This window comes from Phyllobates terribilis, unplaced genomic scaffold, assembly GCF_046119375.1.
Source record: "Phyllobates terribilis strain yellow unplaced genomic scaffold, ASM4611937v1 Scaffold_5__5_contigs__length_657084704, whole genome shotgun sequence".
Lineage (NCBI taxonomy): Eukaryota > Metazoa > Chordata > Amphibia > Anura > Dendrobatidae > Phyllobates > Phyllobates terribilis.
The window spans coordinates 9,952,513-9,969,171 of NW_027362765.1; positions in this window are offsets into that span (position 1 = coordinate 9,952,513).

Consider the following 16,659-nt stretch of genomic DNA (forward strand, 5'->3'; position numbering starts at 1 on the left):
CAATTGTAATGTCTGATTAGGGCTTAGATGAAATTTCTCAATCCACTCATCCATCTTGATTTTTGATGTTGATCTCTCGTTTATTTAAAAAAAATTCTATGATATCCTCTTTTAAAGAATTACCCACCAACATTAGCCAAACGGTTCAATCGTCACAGGCATTTCATTGCTCCCTCTATTACCCCTGTTCTCAAGTGCACACATATCGGAGAATGGTCTGAGATTCCCTTGGGTAAATATTTCACTTCATGAATTAACGGATTCAGAGATTCTGTTCCAATTGCCAAGTCAGTCTTTGACAAGGAATGGTGTGACATTGAGTAGCATGAATATTGTCTAATTGATTTCTCTGTCTCCAAATATCCACATACCCAATTTCTGAAAATAATCTAGCCATCCCCGTAGAGGAGGCCGGGTCAGGTATGTTACCTGTATGCAGCCTATTCCAATGTGGGTGGAAATAATTATTGAAATCTCCCATCAACAAAACTGGAGTCGTAGGAGAGTCCAAGGTAAAGTATAATACGTTTTTAATAATTTTATCCTTATATGGAGGAGGTTTATATAAAGCTTCTAAAATTATTTTAATTCCGTATATATAGCCTATTATACCAATATACCGTCCTTCAGTATCCATGACAGTTTTAAGGCATTTAAATGGGATTGATTTATGAATCAAAACAGATACCCCTCCTTCATGAGAAGAAAATACTGAATGAAAAGCATGGCCTATCCACACCCTATTAATGATTTGTTTTATTTCATGGGTCAAGTGTGTTTCCAACAGACAATAGCTGGTTGGTATTGATGTAACCAGTATATACCGCACACCTCTTAGTTGGTTCTCCCATGCCCCACACATTCAACGCTATAATATTTACATGCTTAGCCATATGTGCACAGGGAAACAGAATAACCAGTAGACCGTTTTGAGCTGTTCCTCCACCCTCCCTTCTTTTTTGCACGCACCCCTTTTTAACACATAACATAAATAACTTCTAACATTGCTATACAACCAATCAAATATTACTGACATTTCTTCCCGACCGGGCCAAGTTGGCGTTCATCATTTCTCACCTCACCAGGGAGGCATTGGCGTGGGTAAACACTCTGTGGGAAAGAGGGGATCCCCTGGTATCTGATCTCCTGGCTTTCCTCGCTGCCTTCCGGAAGGTCTTTGATGAACCCGGACGAAGATCTTCTACTGCCTCCTCTCTTTTCCGTCTCCGCCAAGGGAGTCTCACTGTGGGCCAGTATGCCATAAGTTTCCGAACCCTCGCATCTGAACTTGCCTGGAACAACGAGGCCCTGGTGTCCACCTTTTGGGAGGGTCTTTCCGGACGAATTAAGGATGAGCTAGCCGGTCGTGACATCCCTTCCACCCTGGACGACCTGGTGTCATTAGCTACCCGGATTGACATCCGTTTTCTGGAACGTGCTACGGAGACTACCAGGGAGAGAAGATTTCCATATCTCACTCCAACATTCCAAAGGCCAGCTTCGCAACCAGCTATTCCCCAGGCATGTTTGCCTGAGCCTATGCAAATTGACCAAACCAAGATGGTCAAGTCTCACCTGGAGACACGAAGAGCCGAGGGGAGTTGCTTCTACTGTGGCAGTATAGAGCATCTGATCCATTCTTGCCCGGTGAGGCCAGGAAACTACAGTGTCTTGGACCGCTCGGAGAGGTCATCCTAGGCAAGAGTAAATCCTCTCCGTCCTTGACTTTGTCTGTTGCTATCCCCAGTGGAGAGACCCGCTTCTTCAAGACTGCCCATCTGAATTCCAGAGCCGCTGGGAATCTCATTCAACAGGCTGTTGTGGAGCGGTATCAGATTCCCACCATACGTATGGCTGAACCGTTGATGGTTGCCTACGTGGATGGGAGGCTTCTTCCGGAGACCATCTTGCTCGTCACAGAGCCTGTAACCCTTCAGGTGGGAATTCTGCACTCAGAGAGGATCTCCTTTCATGTGCTATCCGGTCTCTCTCACCCCCTCTTGCTTGGTCTACCCTGGTTACAAAGACATGAGCCCATCTTGAATTGGAGATCTGGTGAAGTGCTCCATTGGGGTCAGAAATGCCATGAGTCCTGTCTGGTTCCAGTTCGTCCTGCTCGACCCCCGTCTACTCCGGCTAATCTACCTGGTCTGCCGGCACCCTACTGGTCCTATGCTGACGTCTTTGACAAAAAGGAAGCGGAGACACTACCACCTCATAGGCCGTATGATTGCCCCATCGACCTTGTACCTGGTGCTTCTCCTCCCCGCGGGCGAATCTACCCCTTGTCTCTGGCTGAGACCCGGACCATGTCTGAGTACATAGCAGAGAATCTTGCTAGGGGATTTATCCAGAAATCCACCTCTCCGGCTGGAACAGGATTCTTCTTCGTCAAGAAGAAAGATGGCTCTGTACGTCCCTGTATCGATTATAGGGGCCTCAACCAGATTACCATCAAAAATAAGTACCCCCTGCCTCTCATCTCGGAGCTGTTTGACCGCCTTAAAGGCGCAAAGATCTTTACCAAGCTCGATCTTCGTGGGGCGTAAAATTTGGTCCGGATCCGCCAGGGAGACGAGTGGAAGACGGCATTCAACACCCGGGACGGTCACTACGAATACCGCATGATGCCCTTTGGTCTCTGTAATGCTCCAGCCGTCTTCCAGGAGCTGGTTAACGACATCTTCCGTGATCTCCTGTATTCTTGCGTGGTGGTGTACCTGGACGATATCTTGGTTTTCTCCCAGGATCTGCCCTCACTCTGCAGGGATGTTCGTCAGGTTCTGCTAAGGCTCCGGAGGAATCGCCTATATGCTAAATTCGAGAAGTGCCTCTTTGAGCAGACCTCCCTACCGTTCCTGGGCTATATTATCTCCGAGACTGGGCTGCGGATGGAGACCGGGCTGCGGATGGATCCTGAGAAGGTGTCTGCCATCTTGAAGTGGCCTCAACCGGAGGGGTTGAAGGCGATTCATCGATTCCTGGGCTTCGCAAATTATTACCGCCTCTTCATTCCTCATTTCTCCTCCCGGACTGCTCCCATCTCAGCGCTCACCCGTAAAGGAGAAAATCCCAGGGAATGGACCTCCAAAGCGGAGAAGGCCTTCGTCTCCCTTAAACAAGCCTTCTCTTCAGCTCCTGTGCTGCACCATCCGGATTGCAACAAGCAGTTCTTCTTGGAGGTTGATGCATCCTCCTCCGGAGCCGGAGCGGTGCTCACCCAGAAATCCTCGTCCGGGAGAATGGTAACCTGTGACTTCTTCTCCAATCTCTTCTCCTCGTCCGAGCGCAACTACTGCATAGGAGACCGAGAACTGCTGGGCATCAAATTGGCACTGGAGGAGTGGCGTCACCTGCTAGAGGGGGCTCTGCACCCGGTGGTCATCTACACTGACCACAAAAACCTGGCATATCTACAAAATGCGCAGACTCAATCCGAATTAGGCTCGATGGTCTTTGTTCTTCGCCCGTTTCAACTTCACTCTACATTACCGCCCTGCTGACAAGAACATTAAAGCCAATGCTTTGTCTCGATCCTTCCTGTGCTCCAACCAAGAGGAGGAGCATATGCTTATCATCGATCCCTCCAAAGTGATGAATGTGGCTCCGTTGGACCTGTCTCGTCTCCCACCCAAATTATTTTTGGGAACTTTTTCAAATGGTCCAACAAATGTTATACACAGAGGTCAATCCAGGAACGTGATATGGTTGGATAAGAATTTTGTTTTTTCTCTAGATAATCCATCCCCTAAGGATTCTGGACTTTATCAATGTTACGTTTTAACTAAAAATAATTACAAACAATGCAAAGATATAAATGTAAATGTTTGGTCAGCAGTAGATAATGTATGTACACAGACAAGGTTTCAACCATCTACTCCTTTCCAATTCAATCAATTCCAATCTAAACCTCTATTGAGAGATGGAGTATTTTTTTTGTCTTGTGATAATTATCACTGGGTAAAATGGTGATGGTCTTTTTTGGAAGAAATTTAAACTGGTACATTAACAGGTGGATATGGCAGAAGAAAGGTGTATAGATATCCGAGCTTCTCCATATGAAATGATGATCTGGTGATCAGAGGGTTAATGGAAATATTTTTTATTAATTAACTACATTCATACGCATTTCACGGACGTCCTGTCCGCTTCCTCAGTGAGTAGCTGATGGCCGGAAGACCTCCCATTTAAAGGGCACCTCCTCCAAAATGGAGGTGCCCGTGCAAGGTTGTTGCTTTGTGTGCTAAACTTTGCTTCAGCCCTCAGGTCCTCCTACCAGTCCAGTCCGCCAGCCTGACTACCAGTCCAGTCCACCAGCCTGTCTACCAGTCCAGTCCGCCAGCCTGACTACCAGTCCAGTCCACCAGCCTGACTATCAGTCCAGTCCGCCAGCCTGAACACTAGTCCAGCCCGACAGTCTGCTTGCTGCTCAGTCCGCCAGTCTGTCTATGGGCCTGGCCCGTCCGCTAATCAGGAGCCTCTACCTGTCTCCGCCAGCCAGTATACTCTCCAGCCTGACGGTCTGCCTACGGTCTTCCCCGCCTGTAACCTGCCTGTTAACTGCCGTGCTTACCAGCCAACCTACCTGGAGGCTCCTGTATGTCACCTGCCAGCTACCCGTGGTGTCTGCCAGTCCGTCTACCTGGATCACCCGTCAGCCTGCCTGCCAAGCTCATCTGCTGTACCAGTCAGTCCCTGCCATCTGACCCGTGGGAGTCACCTGCTCTCAAACAAGGTCGGTCCCAGAGTGGCACCTGGTCCCTCTGCTCGGTCCTTCCCTGGTTCACCAAGTCGATTGAGCCGCCGTGCGACCTTGGTCGGTCCGAGTTGATATTTAGTTACGCCCCTCTGGCCCCTCCTTGCTTGCACCGCAGCACAGAGGTTCCACCACCCGGATCCGTAACAGTTTGCACAGGCCATGGAACCCGGTGGCCCCCAGGCTCCTTTGCTTGCTGAACTGTACCAGGAGGTTTCTCGTCAGAGATCACAACAGGAAACCATCCTGACCTACCTGCGGAATGTCAACTCCCGCCTGGACTCGCTGTCCATCCCCCCTGTGTCCGCTTCAAGCCGAGCGGCACCCGCTCAGGTGGCGTCTCAGCCTACCAGTGCCATGGCATCCAGCTCTGGACCCTGGCTCTCTGCACCTCCTCATTTCGGGGGTGACTCCGTTTTATGTCGGGGTTTTCTGAACCAGTGCACACTGCACTTTGAACTTTTGGCGCATCAGTTTCCCTCCGACCGGGCCAAGGTGGCGTTTATCATGTCTCACCTCACAGGGGAAGCATTGGCATGGCTAAACCCTCTATGGGAGAGAGGGGATCCCCTGGTGTCTGATCTTCCAGGCTTTCCTCACTGCCTTCCGAAAGATCTTCGATGAGCCCGGACGTAGGACGTCTACTGCCTCCTCACTGCTCCGTCTCCGCCAAGGGAGTCTCACCGTGGGTCACTATGCCATACAGTTCCGTACCCTCGCCTCTGAGCTCGCCTGGAACGACGAGGCCCTGGTGTCCACCTTCTGGGAGGGTCTTTCCAGACGAATCAAGGACGAGCTAGCTGACCGGGACATTCCTACCACCCTGGATGACCTGTTGTCACTAGCTACCCAGATTGACATCCGTTTCCTGGAACGAGTTAAGGAGACTACCCGGGAGAAAAGATTTCCTCGTCTTGCTCCCATTTTCCAGAAACCGGCCTCCCAACCAGCAATGCTTGCCCGAACCCATGCAGATTGACCAGACCAAGATGGTCAAGTCCCGCCAAGAGACACGCCGAGCCGAGGGGAGCTGTTTCTACTGTGGTAGTAAGGAGCACCTGATCCGCTCCTGTCCGGTGAAGCCGGGAAACTCCAGTGTCTAGGACCGCTTCGAGGGGTCGTCCTAGACAAGAGTAAAACCTCTCCGTCATTGACTCTATCTGTTTGTATATTTCCAGTGGCAAGACATGCTTCTTTGAGACAGACTTCCTGGATTCTGGATCCGCCGGGAATCTCATCTCACAGGCGGTAGTGGAGCAGTATCAGATTCCTACTATACGTGTGGCTGAACCATTGTCGGTCGCCGCTGTGGACGGGAGACTTCTTCCAGTAAACATCCTACTCGTCACAGAGCCTGTAATCCTTCAGGTGGGAATGCTACACTCGGAGAAGATCTCCTTTCACGTGCTGTCCAGTCTCTCTCACGCTCTCCTGCTCGGTCTGCCCTGGCTTCAGAAACATGGGCCCGTCCTGAATTGGAGATCTGGTGAAGTGCTTCGTTGGGGTCAGAAATGCCATGAGTCCTGCCTGGTTCCGGTTCGTCCAGCTCTACCTCCGTCTACCCCGGCTAATGTACCAGGTCTACCGTCACCTTACTGGTCTTATGCAGAAATCTTCGACAAGAAGGAAGCAGAGACACTGCCACCTCATAGACCATATGACTGCCCTATCGACCTGGTACCCAGCGCCTCTCCACCCCATGGGCGTGTCTACCCCTTGTCGTTGGCCAAAACTCGGGCCATGTCGGAGTACATCGAAGAAAATCTTGCTAGAGGATTCATCCAGAAATCTACCTTCCCGGCTGGAGCAGGATTTTTCTTCGTAAAGAAATAGGATGGCTCTCTGCGTCTCTGTATTGATTATAGGGGACTCAACCAGATTACCATCAAAAATAAGTATCCCCTGCCGCTCATCTCTGAACTGTTCGATTGCCTTAAAGGCGCGAAGAGCTTCACCAAGCTCGATCTTCGCGGGGCGTACAACTTGGTTCGGATCCGCAAGGGAGACGAGTGGAAAACGGCATTCAATACCCGGGACGGCCACTACGAGTACTGTGTGATGCCCTTCGGTCTCTGTAACGCTCCAGCTGTCTTCCAAGAGCTAGTTAATGACATCTTTCGTGATCTCTTATACTCATGCGTGGTGGTATACCTGGACGACATCTTGGTCTTCTCTCCGGACCTATCCACACACCGGAGGGATGTTCGTCAGGTTCTGCTTAGGCTCAGGCAGAACCACTTATACGCAAAATATGAGAAATGTCTCTTCGAGCAAACCTCTCTTCCGTTCCTGGGCTATATTACCCCTAAGACTGGTCTACGGATGGACCCCGAGAAGGTCTCTGCCGTCTTAAAGTGGCCCCGACCGGAGGGGTTGAAGGCGATTCAGCGATTCCTGGGCTTCGCTAACTATTACCGCCTCTTCATCCCACATTTCTCTTCCCGGACTGCTCCCATCTCAGCGCTCACCCATAAGGGAGCAAATCCTAAGGAATGGACGTCCGAAGCGGAGGAGACCTTCCTCTCTTTAAAACAAGCCTTCTCTTCTGCCCCAGTGCTGCACCGTCCGGATTGCAACAAAGTTTTTTTTGGAGGTTGATGCTTCCTCTTCCGGAGCAGGAGCGGTGCTCACCCGGAAGTCTCCATCCGGGAGAATGGTAACCTGCGGCTTCTTCTCCAATCTCTTCTCCTCGTCCGAGCGCAACTACTCCATAGGAGATTGTGAGCTGCTAGCCATCAAATTAGCGCTGGAGGAGTGGCGCTACTTGCTGGAGGGGGCTCTGCACCCCGTGGTCATCTACACTGACCACAAAAACCTTGCTTATTTGCAGAACGCCCAAAGACTAAATCCACGTCAGGCCAGGTGGTCTCTATTGTTTGCTCGATTCTGCTTCACTCTGCATTACTGCCCGGCGGACAAGAACATTAAGGCTGACGCTCGATCCCGCTCATTTCTGTCTTCCGACCAAGAGGAGGAGCCTCTACATATCATTGACCCCTCAAAAGTTATGACTGTTGCTCCGTTTAACCTGTCTCACCTTCCACCCGGTAAGACCTTTGTAGCGGTTCCGGATTGAAAGAAGGTTCTACTCTGGGGTCACTCATCCAAACTAGCCGGTCATGCTGGCCAGAGGAAGACCTTTCTGCTCGTCGCCCGACATTATTGGTGGCCTTCCCTGCGCAAGGATATTGCGGACTTTGTCACGGCTGGTTCCTCTTGTGCCCGTAACAAGGTTCCCAGGCACCTTTCATCCAGCCGTCTCCTTCCTCTTCCCGTGCGTTCCGCGCCGTGGCAACACATTGCAATGGATTTCATCACGGATATCCCTGTTTCTGCCGGTTGTACTGTCATTTGGGTGGTCGCTGACAGCTTTTCTAAAATGGCCCACTTCATCCCTCTGCCTGGTCTTCCGTCTGCATTTGTGCTGGCTAAGGAATTCATCCATCACATCTTCCGTCTTCATGGCCTACCCCTCCACATTGTGTCCGATCGCGGGGTTCAGTTCACTTCGCACTTCTGGAGAGCTACGTGCAAGCTACTGGATGTCTCTCTGGACTTCTCTTCAGCTTATCATCCTCAGTCTAATGGTCAAGTGGAACGTATCAACCAGATCCTTACCAGCTTTCTTCGGCACTTTGTCAACGCTCACCATGACGATTGGGTTGAGCTCCTACCCTGAACCGAGTTTTCTATAACAACAATGAGAGCGAGTCTTCCACCAAATCTCAGTTTTTTGTGGTGTACGGTCGACACCCCCGGATTCAGTTTTCCGTCTCCTCTTCAGTGGACAATCCTCCGCGGAGTCTCTCATCAGCGAATTTTCTGCAATTTGGGAAGACACTAGATCTGCGCTTCTTCAGTCCTCCGAGCGGATGAAGAGACATGCTGACAAGAGACGTCTGGATCCGCCTCAATTCTGTCCGGGAGACAAGGTCTGGCTTTCCTCCAAATATGTTCGTCTCAAGATACCATCTTATAAGTTGGGTCCGCGGTTCATTGGTTCGTTCAAGGTTCTGAACCAAATTAATCCCGTGGCTTTCAAGCTGAAACTCCCGGCCACCTTACGGATTCCCAACTCCTTCCACGTATCTCTCCTCAAACCAGTTGTCCTTAATTATTTCTCTGACGATCCAGGTACCACCTCAGCTCCGGTCTCCACTGAGGACGTCTATGAGGTAGAGAACATTTTGGCCACCAAGAGGGTAAGAGGAAAAACCTTCTTTCTTGTGGATTGGAATGGGTTTGGCCCAGAGGAGAGGTCTTGGGAGCTCAGGGAGAACATTCATGCCCCTCATCTTCTTAAAAAATATTTTGCGGGCCTAAAGAAGAGGGGGCATAAAGGGGGGGTACTGTAGCATCGGCATCTCTGCCTCCTGCCAGGCAGAGACGCTGTTCCCCTCACCGCCTCGGTCCCGGTCTGGTGTCTTCCTGCTCCCCTGCTCCTGCTGCTGCGGCGTGCACCGCGCGCAGCTTCCCGGGCACCGTGCTTAGGGTGTTCGCGCGCACGCTCCATCCCTCTCAAAGGGGCCATGCGCGCCATCCTAAAGAGTCCCCGGCCAATGGCCGGAGGACTTCTCCTATATGATGCACCTCCTCCAAAATGGAGGTGCCTGTGCAAGGTTGTTGTTATGTGTGCTAACACTTGCTTCAGCCATCAGGTCCCGCCAGTCTGTCTATCAGTCCAGCCCGCCAGTCTGTCTACAGTCCAGCCCGCCAGTCTGTCTAAGGGTTCTGCCCGCCTGTCTGCCAATTACCAGCCTCGCCTGCCAGCCTGCTCACCTGGAGCACCTGCCTGTTACCTGTTGTGCCTGCCAGCCAGCCTACCAGGAACACCTGCCTGTAACATGCCGTGCCTGCCAGCCAGCCTACCAGGAACACCTGCCTGTAACCTGCCGTGTCCGCCAGCCAGCCTACCAGGAACACCTGCCTGTAACCTGCCGTGCCCGCCTGCTTGCCTACCTGGACCACCCGTCAGCCTTCCTGCCGTGCTTTTCCGCTGTACCAGTCAGCTCCTGTCATCTGACCCGTGGGAGTCACCTGCTCTCACACAAGGTCGGTCCCAGAGTGGCACCTGGTCCACCTGCCCGGTCCCTCCCTGGTTCACGGAATCGACTAAGCCGCCGTGTGACCTGGGTCGGTCCGAGTAGGCACTTAGTTACGCCCCTCTGGCCCCTCCTTGCACCGAAGCACAGAGTTTCCACCACCCGGACCCGTAACAGGGAAGAGGCATCAGTGTATCAGTTGGAAAGGAATATGATCCTGGCTGCTGAATTCAGGATGGATTGGAGAGGGGAAGGTTTAGAAAGAGGGAGCCCAATTAGTAAAGAGTTGCAATAGCCCAGACGAGAATGAATAAGAGCTACAGTAAGAGTTTTTGCCGAGTCAAGGGTAAAAAAAAGTTCTAATTCTAGAGATGTTTTTGAGGTGCAGATGACACGAGCGAGTGAGTGATTTGATGTGAGGAGTGAAGGAAAGATCTGAATCGAGTATGACCCCCAGACAGCGGGCATGTTGCTGGGGAGTAATGGTGGAGCCACAAACGGGAATAGCAATATCAGGCAAAGGTAGGTTAGTGGAGGGAGGAAATATGAGTCGTTCAGTTTTTGACAGATTAAATTTTAGATAGAGGGAGGACATAATGTTAGAGACAGCGGAAAGACAATCACTGGTATTTTGTAATAATGCAGGGGTGATGTCCGGAGAAGAGGTGCATAATTGGGTGTCATCAGCATAGAGATGGTACTGAAAACGGAATCTGCTGATTGTTTGTCCAATAGGAGCGGTGTATAAGGAGAAAAGAAGGGGGCCTGGGACTGATCATTGAGGAACCCCGACAATAAGGGGAAGTGGAGAGGAAGAGGAGGCAGCAAAAGACACAGTGAAGGAACGGTCCAAATTTTTCTTGGATAGCTTCTCACTGTATTCATCGATCCCCCACAAAATAGCTCTTTATGCTCTAAATTTTCACTTTTCACATGAAAAAATACAGTAATTTTTCATCAGATTTACAATAATTTGTTTTGGATGTTGTATATTTGCTCATACAAAACAATTATTTTTCGTTTAATGAAACATATTACATGCAAATCAATGGAGTTTCAATGGGGGCAAAATACTCCCCCTCTTTAGCCAACTTAGTTATGAGCTGGTGGGAGGAGTCGTATGTATACAGCGTGGACAATCCATATAGAGACTTTATATGGTGGTACGGTAGATACATCGATGATATGATCATCATATGGAATTCCGATGTATCTGCTGTACAAAATTTGATTTCAATTGCAACCCATTTTACTTAAGGCTTACTTTCCATCAAGAACGGACACACATTTTTTTGTATTTAAATCTGGTTGGCATTCCCTCTAAAACTATGATCACCTCAACTTTCAGAAAAAGTATAGCAGGTAATACAATCCTGCACACAAAGAGTCATCACCCAAAACATACAACTAGAGGTGTACCTGTAGGGGAGATGATCTGGGCAAAACGTAATTGTAGCATGGAAACTGACTATATAAGAGAAGTAAGAAACATCAGAAATAGACAATCCGAGAGAGGTTATAGCAATTGGAGGCTAAATAGAGCCGAAAAAATAGTTGAAGACAAAACCCGGTTCAAACATAAATCTAATCAATCAGATCATAAGGACGTCTCCGCTACACTTGTCCTGCAATACAGCAGTCAGTTTTCATAATTAAAAGGATCGATTATAATAATTTATCCATTTTGAAGGAGGACCCAGATATAGCTAAAATAATCAAAGGTGGGTGTAGTAATATCCAGAAAAGCACCATCTTTGGATCGAGCCTCTTAGTTTTTTGACAACTACACCAGCTGCTCCCTCTAGTTTTCTACACTTTAAGGGTTTTTTCAAGTGTGGAACAACATCCGGCAAAACATGCAAATACTCCCACAAATGTCAGAATTTTACTGACTGAAGTAACAAAAACACCGATCAGATCAAAATGTCTCTTAATTGCAACACGAGCAGTGTAATATACAAGATGGACGCACGGCCGGCAACCTACAATATGTCGGCAGCACAAAATGCCCGTTAAAGGCTGGAATCAGAGAACGTATTAATGATATCGAGAACAAAGGTGCAAATAGAAACATATCACAAATCTCCAAACATTTTGTACAGGAACATCAAAGTCATCTCGGCACATTAATCATTTATGCAATTGATAAAACACATAAACCCCTTAGAGGTGGTGATACGGAGAAGATACTGAGAACCAGAGAGGCATGGTGGTCTGTCAGCGAAACACCGGGGTACCGCATGGTGTAAACCTGAGAAGGGACATCATTTGTATTACATCTCCATCTCCACCCTCCTCTTCCTCTCACACTTCTTATCGCCATTTGCGGTTTTTCCATCTCTTGATCACCAGGATTAGTGCCTCCATTAGTCTCTCCATCTGCCTTGAAACACTGCAGCCTCGGGTCTTGACATACAGAAAAACTCAGTTCTTTATGGGGGCTATATACAAGTTTACTGAAAAGACGGCCCGTAAATCCACGCTGTGACTAGTCTGTCTCTCCCTGAATGATCTGTTCTTCCGCAGCATATGGCTGACACGCCAACTTGTCTCCACCTTAGATATCCAGCGATTGTTAGCGTGCGGCTTCCACACATGTTCTTCTAATAGGAGTTTTTTCCTATCCCGCTGATTTTGAATCATTGTCTAAACCTCTGTTTCGTATTCATTGCAGTCTATTGTTAGATTACCGGTCTTGTGTATTTTGATGCCATATAGTAAGTAAATGTCGTCACTAAGAATTCTTATAAAACACAAAAAAAACAGAAAATATATAAAAATATACTATATTATCGTAATTGTGCTCCTCTTTATGCGTGTACACACAGTCACTGAGTGTTTCAATCAAATTTATGTAGCATGCATTAGAAATAATAAATCAATACCAAATTTTATTTAGCTGAAATTGAAATTATTTAAGCTACTGTACAGTAATATGGAGTCACTTATTGTACATAAGGGTTTATCATCTCTCCATAGCTAATATGAGATCACATATACTCACAATAGATTGGCAGCAGGTTTATACGTCTGTATTTATATTACGATTAGTTCTATGTATGGCTGCCTCACTTAAAGCGCACCTGTCAGCAGGATTGTGCAAACTAAAGTACATACACAGTCAGGTGGGCGACATTACACTGATTGACATGATACCTTTGTTGATGAAATCCGTCCAGTGGTTCTTGTGTAATCTTTATATTCATTTCTGAGATAATGATATGCTCGTGCTCTGGGGCGGACATTTGGGGAGGGGCTTTATCTTGGTGCTCGGCTTGTGTATTCATTTGTCTGCTTTCTGATAGGTCACTGCGTTCAGTGACCTGCCCCCTATTTTAAATAATGCAATTGGGTATATGAAAGTCTGACATTTATATGCTGTTATGTTCTGCTACCAGAGCTAAGGAAAGAGAGGAGATCTGTCCCTACGATAGAACTCAGCTTAATCCCTACGATGTAACAGGGAACCTGATCCTGCGATCAGACCTGCTAAAGTCCTAAGCTAGTCTGTACGGAGACCTATAGATGTGGGGAAGGAATCCCTACAAGTACTAAGGACTGGGAGGAAAATGGGACACCTCCTAACAGAAATAGTAGCAGACAGACGAACAAACAAAATATATAGAACATAGAGGTCCGTAGACCAAGCAAACTAACAGAGTTAGATACAGAGCACAGGCTAGCTAGAAAGTAGTTATACAATGAAGTCCAGCAAAGCCAGAAGGGCAGAGCAGGATTAAATAGGCCAACAAGGTCATGTGACCAGCAAAGGAAAAAACCTAAGAGCAAGGTTCTAACAGTACCCCCCCTTCTAAGAGGATCCTCCGGATCCCCTAGGACCAGGCTTATCAGGAAATCTCCTGTGAAACGCTCTAAGTCTGGACGCGGAAACATCATCTGACCTCACCCAAGAGTTATCCTCGGGTCCGAAACCTTTCCAGGCCACAAGATACTGCAAACTACCTCTATACCGTCTAGAGTTAAGGATGCGAGAAATTTCATATTCCCCGTCCTCCACCACCGGAGGAACAGAGGCAGAGGCGTCACCATCCGACACAACAGCTTTTTTTAACAGAGAGACATGAAATACCGGATTAATTCTCCAGGAGGTAGGAACCTTCAACCTAACAGCAGATTGGTTGACAACCTGAAGCACCTTAAAGGGCCCTACAAACTTGGGACCCAATTTCTTAGAAGGAATCCTCAACCGCAGATTCCTAGAGGACAACCAAACCATGTCACCAACAGCGAACAAAACCTCCTGTCGTTTCCTATCAAAGTAGTCTTTAGATTTTCTGTTGGCCTCCTGAAGATTACCACGCACATCCGTCCAAACTCTCTCCAAATCACCGGAAAAATTCTCCTCCTCAGGCACGGCAGATCCCAACTTGGAGAACGACCCAAACGACGGATGTCTCCCAGAACAACAAAAAAAAGGCGAACAACCAGCAGAAGAAGATGTATGATTGTTCAGAGCAAATTCAGCAAGTGGCAGAAACTCAGACCACCCCTCTTGATTGTCTGCCACAAAACAACGCAAGAACTGCTCAACATCCTGGTTTTTCCTTTCTGTCTGGCCATTAGATTCAGGATGATATCCGGACGAGAACGACAAATGAACTCCCAACCTGTCACAAAAGGCACGCCAAAAACGAGCCACGAACTGAGGACCCCTATCAGAAACAATGTCAGTAGGAACGCCATGAAGTCTGACAATTTCCTTGACAAAGGCCTTAGCGAGAGTTTTAGCGCAGGGCAGTTTGACGAAGGGAACCAAGTGACACATCTTGCTAAAACGGTCCACGACCACCCAGATGACAGTAAAACCCTCAGAGGGGGGAAGGTCAGTTATAAAGTCCATAGCCAAATGTGTCCAAGGAGCACTGGGAACCTCCAAAGGACAAAGCAACCCCGCAGCAGGAGTATGTGAGGACTTAGATCTAGCACATATAGTACATTGACGCACCCACTTAATGACTTCCTTCTGCCATCCAGGCCACCAAAAACTGCGACCCACCAGTCTCTTGGTCTCAGAGATTCCGGGATGACCTGCCAACCGAGATTCGTGACACTCAACAAACAAATCTCTCCTAAAGGTCCCAGGCACAAACAACCTCCCATGAGGAGTGTTAGATGGGGCATTCTCCTGTGCTTTAAGAATCTCATCTTCCAAAACGGAGTCCAAAGCAGCTATCACAACACCTTCTTGTAAAATGTTCTCCTCTTTCTCAGCACCAACTATGGGAGAAAAACTGCGAGACAAGGCATCCGCCTTAACATTCTTAGTACCAGGGATGTAAGTAACGGAGAAATTAAACCGCGAGAAAAACAGTGCCCACCTAGCCTGACGGGCATTCAGGCGCTTGGCAGCATCAAGATATATCAGATTTTTATGATCCGTAAGAACCTGAACGGGAAATTCCGCACCTTCCAAGAAGTGACGCCAGTGTTCAAATGCGAGTTTAATAGCCAATAATTCCCGATTACCAATATCGTAATTCAGTTCAGTCTCCGAAAATTTTTTTGAAAAAAAGGCACAGGGATGTAATCCATCCCCGTTATCCTGAGACAATACTGCGCCAACCCCCACAGAGGAAGCATCAACCTCAACCAAAAACGGCTTAGTCACATCAGGCTGCATAAGGATGGGAGCAGAGGTGAACCTCTCCTTGAGATACACAAAAGCTTCAATGGCCTCAGAAGACCACTGAACCGCATCAGCACCTTTCCTGGTGAGATCGGTCATAGGTTTGACAATACTAGAAATTTTTTTTATGAATTTTCTGTAATAATTGGCGAAACCTAAAAACCTCTGTATCGATTTCAAACCAATAGGCCTAGGCCATTCCTGCACAGCCTGAACTTTAACCGGGTCCATCTCAAAACCTTCGCTGGAGATAATGTAACCCAAAAAAACTAATTCTCTGTACAGCGAACTCACATTTCTCCAGCTTAGCAAAAAGCGAATTGTCCATTAATAACTGTAATACCTCATGTACGCTCCGCCAATGAGACTCCAGATCCGGCGAATAAATCAAAATGTCATCCAAATGCACAACCACATTTTTGCCGATCAAAGGTCTAAGGATGTCATTAATAAGATTCTGAAAGAATGCAGGAGCATTAGTAAGACCAAAAGGCATAACCAGATTCTCAAAATGACCCACAGGAGTGTTAAAAGCAGTCTTCCATTCGTCACCCTCCTTCATGCGCAACAGATTGTATGCCCCCTTAAGGTCAATTTTAGAGAACCACTTGGCCCCCATTAACTGGTTAAACAGATCAGGAATCAATGGCAGTGGGTAAGGATTGCGTACAGTTATTTTGTTAATCTCACGAAAATCCAGACAAGGACGTAAACCGCCGTCCTTTTTTTTTACAAAAAAAAATCCAACCGCCACAGGAGACTTAGAGGGCCTAATGTGACCGGCGGCCAAACTTGACTGTATGTATTCCTCCAAAGCCTTCCTCTCAGGAATAGTAAGGTTAAATAAACGACTTTTAGGAAGAGTCGCTCCAGGGACAAATTCAATAGAACAATCATAGTCTCTATGGGGAGGCAAAACCTGCGATTCCTTCTCAGAAAAAACTCTCCAAAAATCCTGAATAGGAACAGGCAATTCTCCCCTATCCAAAGCTGCAATACGCCCGTTACAACACTTGTCATAACATTTATGGCTCCAGGATTTAATTTCACTGGTAGACCAATCCAGTACAGGATTGTGAAATTTTAACCAGGGCAATCCCAATATTACTGGAGAAGGCAAGTTATTCAAAACTGCCAAATCCAATTTCTCATGGTGAACACCATTAATAGTGAGAGGAAATTCACAGACCTTGAGAGTAATATTCTTCAAAGGG